This window comes from Macaca fascicularis, chromosome 12 (assembly GCF_037993035.2).
Source record: "Macaca fascicularis isolate 582-1 chromosome 12, T2T-MFA8v1.1".
In the NCBI taxonomy this organism is placed as follows: Eukaryota; Metazoa; Chordata; class Mammalia; order Primates; family Cercopithecidae; genus Macaca; species Macaca fascicularis.
The window spans coordinates 87,334,237-87,344,452 of record NC_088386.1 but is presented as its reverse complement, the minus strand read 5'-3'; positions in this window follow the sequence as shown (position 1 = coordinate 87,344,452).

Here is a 10,216-nt window from a genome sequence, read left to right as displayed (position 1 = left end):
TATATTTTGTTCCATGCTTTATTTTATTATTTCAGTGCTTTGTTAATTTTCCCCTGGTATAAAAGCAATGTTACTCAACTAAAAAAATAGAAAATACAGATATGCAAAAAAAAAAAAAAAAAAAAGGACATTATAAATCACCTACCTGGTTGAAACTTTGAGTGATTTCCTGTCAGGTAGTTTTTAACGTGCCTACACACATACACATACATACACATTTATAAACACACACACACACACACACACACACACACACACACCCCTGACCCCCTGCAAAATAGGATCATGCCATAACAATGCTTCATAACTTTCAATATAAACCACATATAAGCAAGCTTTAAACTGTTGGACTTTTTGATAATTTCAACTAATATTCCATTGGCCAGAAGCAAATTAAGGGTTATTATAATTATAAATAGAAAAATCTGATATGTGGACAAAATGCTTAAAGCCACATAAAAGGTTGTGACTCAATCCCATGATTAATACTAATTACTAATATATTTTAAATCCAGTTTCCATAAATTAAGACTTTTAACCATATTGTCCTATTGGCTACTTTTCTTTGGAACATATTGTTTGCTTCCTATTTGCTTGTGATCAAATCAGTTTTGAGCAAATTATTGGGACATGAAGGGTCAGTTCAGTGTTAAGCTAGGTCATCCTTCCAATATCACCCTACCTGAGATAACCTTATTGGTCATTTCCATCCCATTTGTTTTGATGCACACAACATCTGAGTGTTCAAAATAGTGTTCACTATGAGACTTGTTTCAAAAAGAATTTTAGGTGATTTTCACAAGCATATTCAACAGAACAATATTAAAAATTTAAAAAAAAACTGGGTGAAGGGTACACAGGAACTCTCTGTTGTATGTTTGCACTTTTGGATAAGTCAAAAATTAATTCAAAATAAAAAGCTTTTTAAAAAAAAATAGCCTGAAGGCTGGATGCAGTGGCTCACACCTGTAATCCCAGCACTTTGGGAGGCCAAGGCGGGCAGATCACCTGAGGTCAGGAGTTCAAGACCAGCCTGGCCAACATGATGAAACTCTGTCTCTACTAAAAATACAAAAATTAGCTGGGCATGGTGGCGGGCACCTATAGTCCCAGCTACTTGGAAGACTGAGGCAGGAGAATCGCTTGAACATAGGAGGCAGAGGTTGCAGTGAGCCGAGATCGTGCCACTGCACTCTAGCCCAGGCAACAGAGCAAGACTCCATCTCAGAAAAAAGAAAAAAAGAATAGCCTGAAATATACACAGATTAGAGAGACACCATTTTCCAAAACTAAGAGAAATCAAACCATATACACACACACAGTTAGATAATGATAAGATGAGGCCAATATGAGAATTATTCCACAGCAGGGCACACTCTAGGGTTTCACACAATTACTACCATAATAGAGTTGGGCCGATGTAAAAAAGAAACATGAAATGGTGTTCAATAGATCAGTAGGGTGAGTATAGTTAACATTAATCAATTGCACATTTCAAAAAAGCTAGAAGAGAATAATTTGAATGTTCCCAGCATAAAGAAAAAATAAATATTTAAGGTGATGGATATCCCAATTACCCTGATTTGATTATATGAATGTATCAAATTATCACATAAACCTGAAAACATGTATATCAAATATGTATCAATTTAAAATATAAAAAGAAACATGGTTGTGATAAAAATCACATTATCACGTGTAAAAATGTACTGTTTTTAAAAAAAAAACAAAAGGTTTTCCACACTTAGGTCGAAGAGAAACTTTTCTGTGGGTTTTCCCAAAGTGAAAAGTAGGTGATATAGGGGTTGCCATTCTCAGCAACACCCTAACTCTAAATACAATCGTGTCCTGGAGAAGCAAAAATAGAATCCTGGATTTAACAGAAAGGGCAGAGCACTTAGATTTTAATAGTCATGAGCTATTAGAAATATATTTTAAACAATTTTCTTTTTAAAAGAAAAAAAAGTCTAACTGTGGGAGGAGTGGTGTAAAGAATGTTTCAGGAAACATCAGCCTACCTGCCTTGTCAGGAGAGCTTTTAAAAAATTAAATACTAGATAAGACAAGCAGAGGCAATATGCAGGTCTGTATTTCCCAGCTATCAGCCAAGACTGAAAAGCAAGACTCAAGGCATTAAGAAGAAATGGAGAAGCATAGTGTTCCCTTAAAATACCTGATGTACCTCATGCTGGGAAACACTGCCTGCACTGTTTATGTGTTGGGTTTTTTATTTAGACCTGTTAAAAAAAATGGAAGGAAGGTCCAGTCTACCCCAAGCAAAATCACACAGGAACTGAAGTTGTGGCACCTATTTGCCTCCCCTTGTAACTTTCTCCCCTCCCCAACTTAAAAGGATGTTGCCTCCAGGCTAAAAAGAAAGGGATGGATGCAATCCAAAGAAGAATGAGGGCCAGGGGAAGTGTGAAGTCCAGCCATGGAGGTAAACCCCCAAGGGAACAAAATCCACTGGGGCCCAGGTGGGCTTGCGTGAGCTCCAACTGGGGGAAAAAAGGAAAGATCCCATGGGTCTCTTTTCCTGGGCCCAGTTCTATTCTCAGACTCTTCCTCTGGTGAGGGAGGATGGAGAGGGGCTTCTTACCACTTTAGACTCACAACACTGTCCTGTTCTTTCCTCCAAGAGATCTAATCCTCACTTGGTATTATTTACACTTAGCCTCTAATGTGATGGAGCTTTTAAACCAGGATTGGCTGTCAGCAAGTCTGCTAGGTTATTCTAGAGTTTGTGGGGTTTGGAAAGGAGTGGGTATTGTGTAAGAATCCAAGCTTCCTACTGACAGCCCTAGGACTTGGAGCCCAGCCAACCTGAGCACAGGTCTCCTAGCCCAGCTACTTTTCTCTGCTCTCACTCCATTTTTTTCTCTTCCCCTCCACTCCAAGATGCTGGGCATGCAGAATCCATTCTTACTGCAATTTCTTCTCCAGTCTTTGCCCTGGGTGCTTAGGTCTCTTCACCTGCCCCTTCCCTGCCCCCATCCCAAGAATGACAAGAAAGCCTTCCTATCCTGGACTGGGCATTGCTCAGCCTCCAGAAACTTGGTTCTGGCTCTTTTGAGAGTGGTTGGGATACTGCTGCATAGAAGGAAACAAGAAAGTGAAGTGAACCAAACAGCCTCAGCCATGGGCATTGGTAAATAAGAAGGAGGCTGGAAATCCTACAAGCTGCAGATCATAGATCCTGATGCTCACTTGCCTTATAATACAGATTCAGATAAGGAAGTTAAGGTCCTGAGAGATTTGTTCAGGATCACTCATTTATTTATTGCCAAAGTCAAGACTAGAATCCACTTCACACAAATATCACCCAATTGATGTTGCTTCTTTCACTGTGCTAGATGCAAGCAGAAAACTGTGGTCTTTCCAGAAATACTCATGCCAACAGGAGTATGGGAAAGATATCAGAAAAGCTTTCCAGGGTCTGTGTGGTGGCTCGTATCTATAATCCCAGCACTTTGGGAGGCCGAGGTGGGTGGATCTCTTGAATCCAGGAGTTTGAGACCAGCCTGACCAACATGGTGAAACTCCATCTCTACAAAAAACGCAAAAAATTAGCCAGATGTGGTGGCACAGGCCTGTAGTACCAGCTACTTAGGAAGCTAACCCTGGAGAAGTCTAGGCTGCCGTGAGATCCCTGCACTCCAGTCTGAATGCCACAGCTAGACCCTGCCTTAAACAAAACAAAACAAAACAAAACAAAGATTTCCACCGAAACTGTTTATAGATAGTATGAAACTAACAAAATATCATTTACTAGATTGTATGTTTTCATAGCAGCAATTTTAAAAAGAGGTCGAATTTCACCACTATTTCTTCCTTTCTTCTTGGAATTAGGCATTGTTTTGATAATCTTGGTCAACTGAAAATATTCTCTCTATAACTATCAAGTTAGTGTGAAAGTTTTTTAGGAAAAAATGCTTTTCTATTTTAAACTGAATCCCAACACATATGTATAGACATCAGTTTCTGGAAGAAGAGCTATTTTTAAATAGTGCATAAAATGGCATTTAAAATAAGCCATTTCATCAGAGTTGCCTCCCTTGCCTAACAAACTATTCTGAAACTAATCAAATGATTCGATTATTCAGTCCAAGTAAACAAATGTTAGTACCTAAGTGTTAGTTTCTGCATGGGACACAAAGAGATGCTGCTCCCACAGAGATCCCCATCTGCGGAAAGGGTTAGATAAGGGCAGAGCAGCTGTCACAGGAGATGGGGGATGAGGGGGGTGAGTGAGCAAAAGGATTGCAAAAACCTATGGAGATGCAAAGCAGGGAGGGAAACAACAAATATTTGTTGAAAAAAATTATCCTAGAATAAATCAGACATTTAGTAAAGGTAGTTGTGGAGGCAGAGGCTTGGAGGATGAGAGGGATTGAATAAAAAAATGCCTAGCTTTTTGCCTCCAGAGCACAAGCATTTAGCAAGTCCAAATATTGAAGATACTGTAATGATTTTTAAAAGAATATGCAAAATATTTTAATTTCACTCCTTCTAAAAACACTTATCTCTTTCCACCATGGTGAACTTGTCCAAATCCCTGGGTCCTAGCCATTTTTGTCAGCCTTTTAATATTAAACCAGAAGGATAGAAATCCCACCAGCCCGGAGACCTTTTGCTTTTGTGTCACAGTCACCCTGTCCCCAATAGCTCATATGGTATCTTCATTTGTGCTTGTACTGAGGATGGAGTTTCTTATGGCTTAACCCACTCATTCAACAAATATTTAGTGGGCATCTGCTATGTTCTAGGCATTGCCAGGCACCAGTATTAGAAGGGTGAATATAAATCTTCAGGGAAATGCAAATCAGAGCCACAATCAGGTATCATCTCACAAGGTGGACATTATATTTTGAAAAAATCAAGACAAGTGTGAGCAGGCATGTGGAGAAATTAGAATCCTTGTACACTGCTGGGGGGAATGTGTAATGGTGTGGCTGCTATGGAAAACAGGATGGAGGTTTCTCAAAAAATTAAAAATAGAACTACCATTTAATCCAGCAATCTCACTTCTGGGTATATACCCAAAAGATCTCAAAGAAGTATCTGTACTCCCACATTCATTATTTATGGCCAAGATAAGGAAACAACCTACATGTCCCCTGATGGATGAATGGAAACAGAAAATGTGGTATATACATACAATGGAATATTATTCAGCCTTTATGAAAAGGAAAGCCTGCCATATGTGACAACATGGATGTACCTAGAGGACATTATACTAAGTGAAATAAACCAGTCACGGAAGCCCAAATACTGCATGATTCCACTTACAGTAGATATCTAAAATAGACTCAGAAATGGAAAGTAGAATGGTGGTTGCCAAGGGCTGGGGGAAGGGAGAAATGGGAAGTTATTGTTCAACAAAGTTTCAGTTATTCAAGATTAATAAGTTCTAGAGAACTACTGTACAACATAGTGCCTTGTAATTAACAACACAGTTTTGTGCACTTAAACATTTATCGGGAGGGTGTATCTCACAGTAAGTGTTCTTACCACAATAAAAAAAAAATCAAACTAAACAAAATAGAAGGGTGAATACACCTTTAAATAAATCAGGTATAAACAAGGGAGTCAAAGATGTGAAAACAGAAAGGTAGCTGGAGCCACAGGGCAGAACTAAACCACCAGGGCGAAACATTCTGTAGAGGTATTGCGGGAAACAAATTAAGCCACCCAAATTAGGGTCTCAAGCCCATTATTTCCTAAGTACTCCAAATTAGAACAGTATGTACATCCCAACTTTTGCCAGTTTGCCAATTTGATAAGCAAAAAAAAAAGAAAAAAAAATAGTTTATTGTTTTCCCCTGGGACTGGAACAGTATCACAGGCTTCTGACCAGTTTCTATCCCCCCAACTCCTAGTTGATCCCCTATGAAAAGTGTCATCTTCTAGTTCTAGTTCTGGAGCAAGCTCCAGGGTGTATTTCAAAGGCAGCATCAGAAGACCAAGGTGAAAATCAGAAGGTTCCCTATGGGCTTCCTATTCTTTTTTGGTCTGATGTAAGGGCATATCCTTTGGTAAGGTAGAGATCTGTGGTCAAAGAAATGATCCTATCCTTTAAGGTAAGACTAGCTCCAGTTTAACAAATAGTGCCTTTGTCTCCTGGGATCAAGACAGTACAGTACCCTACATACAACACAATCCCTCAGCATGCATAGGACAACAGGAGCATACACTGGTCATTCGCCCGCAGAGCCACCTACATGAAAGGAAGGCTGGTAGGCACAGGGCATAACTCAGTGAATGAGCCATGTCCTCCCCTGCAGATAAGGTGACTAGTGTGCCTGCAGCTAAAGAAAATTCTGGCAATGTATTGGCTTTGTTGGGCCAAACCTCTCCCTGTTCCAACAACGTATTTATCCAGTTTCCTCACCTACTTGTAAAAAGAAAAAATGCAGCTGGGTGACATGTAGCCCCTTTGGGATTTGTAATCAGACAAGGAAGAGCAAGAGCTAAATAGAAATAATAAAGGTCTTCATTTATTGTGTTGTTTGTAAAAAGCTTTGTTAAGGCATAATTTACATACCATAAAACTCATCTATTTGAAAACACAATTTAAGGAATTTTAATAAATTGGCAGTTGTGTGAAATTTGCCAACGCTCCATCACCCCCAAAAGATCTTTTGTGTCCACTTATAGCCAATTCCAGCCCCAAAACAACCATGATTCTGCTTTCTGTTTTTTATAGATTTGCCTTTTCTGGAAATTTCACATAAATGGAATTGTACAATAAACAGGTTTTTGCGTTTGGCTTCTCTCAGTTAGTATCATGTTATTGAGCTCCTTCAACACCGTAGCATGTATCAGTACTTCTTTACTTTTCATTGCTGCAGAATATTTCATTGTATGGATAGATCACATTTTGTTTTCCCATTCACCAGTGGATAGACGTTTGGATGGTTTCCAGTTTGGGCTATTATGAATAAAACTGCTATGAACATTCCCATGCATGTCTTCATATGAACATATGTTTTCATTTCTCTTGGGTAGCTAGCTAGACAGGAGTAGAATTAGCAGGTTATATGGCAAGTTTATGTTTAACTTTTTAGAAACTGCCAAACTATTTTCCAAAGTGGCTCCATCATTTCCCATTCACACCAGCAATATATGTGGGGTCCAGTTTCTCCACATCTTCCCTAACACTGATCTTTTTCACTACAATCTTTTTAGTTGGTTTACATATTTTGAAGACTCAGATTTTTCCCACCCTCCAGGCCCAGAAACCAGCATGGCTAAGCATAAGATTTGGGTCCTAGATGGCTAAAGCTCTTGCGGTGGTGGTACTTTGGGAAGAGTGTGGTTGTGGAGATGGACAACCACACCCCTGTTACTATAACAAGGAAGGGGTAGAGCAAGGCCAGATACCGTCTGTTGTCCAATCTCTATTGTTCAAGACAGGAAAGCCAGTTCTTCTAAGGACAAAGAGTTTCCTTCAGATTAGAAATTGTCTCAACTTGTTCACGCAAGGATTTATGAACATTTATGAGCACCTTTAGAGAGATGAAAAAAGGGATTTCTCATATACTATAAGAAATCAGCTAATTCAACTTCAATATATTTTTTATATCTGTTGCAAGCAAAACATTATGCTGGGAGGGAGATAGAGCAAAACAAAGTATCTAATTAATCAAGTTTAAAATCTGCTCACTCCAGCAGATGGAAGTAGGGAAAAGAGGTAGGATGGGAAGGGGGTGGTACCATTGCCTCTGATAAAAATTGTTGAGTCACAGCACCTTAGCATGTGTCTAAGTCATCAGTGCATGGAGGTGTAAAGTGGGACGAAGTTCAGCAAATGCTTTAAAAATTAATTTGGGGGTTTTAATAATTATAACCTCAAAGTAGGCATCTGTGCAGTAACAATTCTGAGAGTTTTAGCTGCCTTCCAATTAGTGACCCTAACTTCTGAGTAGATCCATTTATGACTCATTGCTTATGACTTTAAAGCTATTCCAGGGTTTGTCAGCATCTTGTGAAATTAGAAGAGGAGGCAAACCTGGAAAATGACACAGTTTTGTGAAGATTAATTACAGGCTTGCCTTCTGTGGGTAGAGAAGGGATTCAATTGGCTTCTCCATTTCTTACAAAATAGCTTTTCTCATTATCCCTGAGCTGTGAACCAATGGTATGCTAGAAGCTTATGAAGTATGTTTAGGGAGAAAAAGCCAATTGGGTATATTTTTCCCAATTCTACATTCAGCGTCATCTATAACCAGCAAACACTAGGAATCAGAACCAGTTGTTGAACATTTGCCAGCACATCACTGCAGAGAATTGTACAAATTCTCCTGCAAGGCATTCTGGATAATCTTCCTCTGAGCCTAAAGAAGAATTCTGAGGCTGACCTTGGAAGGCAGCTACAACAAGTGCTACAAAAGTCTCAAATGGATTAACAAATACAAAAAAAAAATAGGTATAGCTAGGCTTTTTCTTGTAGAGGAATGATAGCAATAGAGTGCCCCTGGATTCAACACAGAAGCTAACATTAACAGTGGGGGGTAGCCATTGGGAATTAAAAGCACAATCTTGTAAGATGGATCAAACAGCTTCATAAATAACTATGATATGAGACAGAAGGTGGGCAGAGGCACAATATACAAATGAGAGGAGGTTATTCAGAGGAGGCAAAGGCTGAGCCCACCACACGGCCAGGTGTAGGGCCTCTTGCAGGTGAGAAATGCCCGGGCTGCACCCATTTCTAAGCCTCCTGTTGTACTAACACAGGAGGAAATGCCACAACAGGATTACAAACATTGTCATATGTCTTTACTAAATAGATTACTACTTTGAATACACCTATACACAAAATATAATGCTATACAATTGCAATCTTCATAACATTTTAGAAGTTATTGAAATATTAATTCACTGTGCACTACAGGGGGTATGGTTTCAATGGAAAGATGTCTGATAAACATCTTTTTTGAAAACTGTTAGTGAATCTCAGTGACTCCTTGTTGAACCTCTGTGGGAGGTCAGTCTAAACCTTATGGCCATCTTGACAGGAAAGCCCCCACCCTCAGAACCAGGATTATAGCAAAGTTTATGACCTCCAAGCAGGACTTTGTCATACATACAGAAAGAAGCATTTATCCAGCAGAACTTGGAAATTTTCATTTTTACATAGGTAAATTACCCCAATAACAAATGTATCGCCCTCAAATACACAATTTTATCTATACAGCATTTAATGAGAAAACGTCCACAGCCTTCTATTATAGGTTTTTAAAAATAACGTCACCTACTGTTGACAAATTCAGAAGTATTGTTACTCTCGGCTGTCATTATGTGACATGGTAACTGACAATACAGTTTTGCCCTTTTAAGGTTTCGTCTGCTGCCCGCTTAGTGCTGAAGTCACTTCCTGCTGCTGTTGGCACATCTGCCCCCGCAGCTGAGCTTTTTCTGGTTGGTGATTACCCTGTACACTGGTTTGCTGCTATTTGGAGAATCAGATAAGCCGCTTGTTTACATTTGTTATGATTTGTTATGAGAATCTGTAATGTAAGAGAGGGAGCTGCAACCTCTGACCCTGATGGAACTGTATAACCCACCTTCTGCACAGACTTCATAGGCTAGAGCTGTGCTTGGGAGCTTGGTTGGTGCTGGAAATATGGCATCTAGATGAGGAGTTTTTAATATACTGTTATGGGCTGAATTGTGTCCCCCTCAAACTTCACTTGTTGAAACCCCATCCCCAGTATATCAGAATATGATTGTATTTGGAGATAGGGTCTTTAAAGAGGTATTTAAGTTAAAATGAGTCATTAGTGTGGGTCCTAATCTGATAGGACTGGTGTACTTATAAAAAGAGATTAGGACACAGACTGGCACAGAGGGAAGACCCTGTGAAGACACAGAAAGAAGATGGCAGTCTACAAGCCGAGGAGAAAGGCCACCGAAGAAACCAACCCTGCTAACACTTTGATCTTGGACTTCTAGCCCCCAGGATTGTGAGAAAATAATTTTTTGTTGCTTAACACACTCAGTCTGTGGTACTTTGTTATGGCAGCCCGAGCTGACTAATACACTAACCAGGCAGCTTTCACCTGTGGTGTAGTGTCCTGAGATTATGCCTGGAGTGGAGAACAGTAAGAGCTATCCCATAGGCTCTCCTCACAAAGCCCATGTCTCAGGACAACTCTTTTATTTAACCTGTTTGTATTATTGCAAACTTTAAGGTTTTCTAGGTACGGAGCCA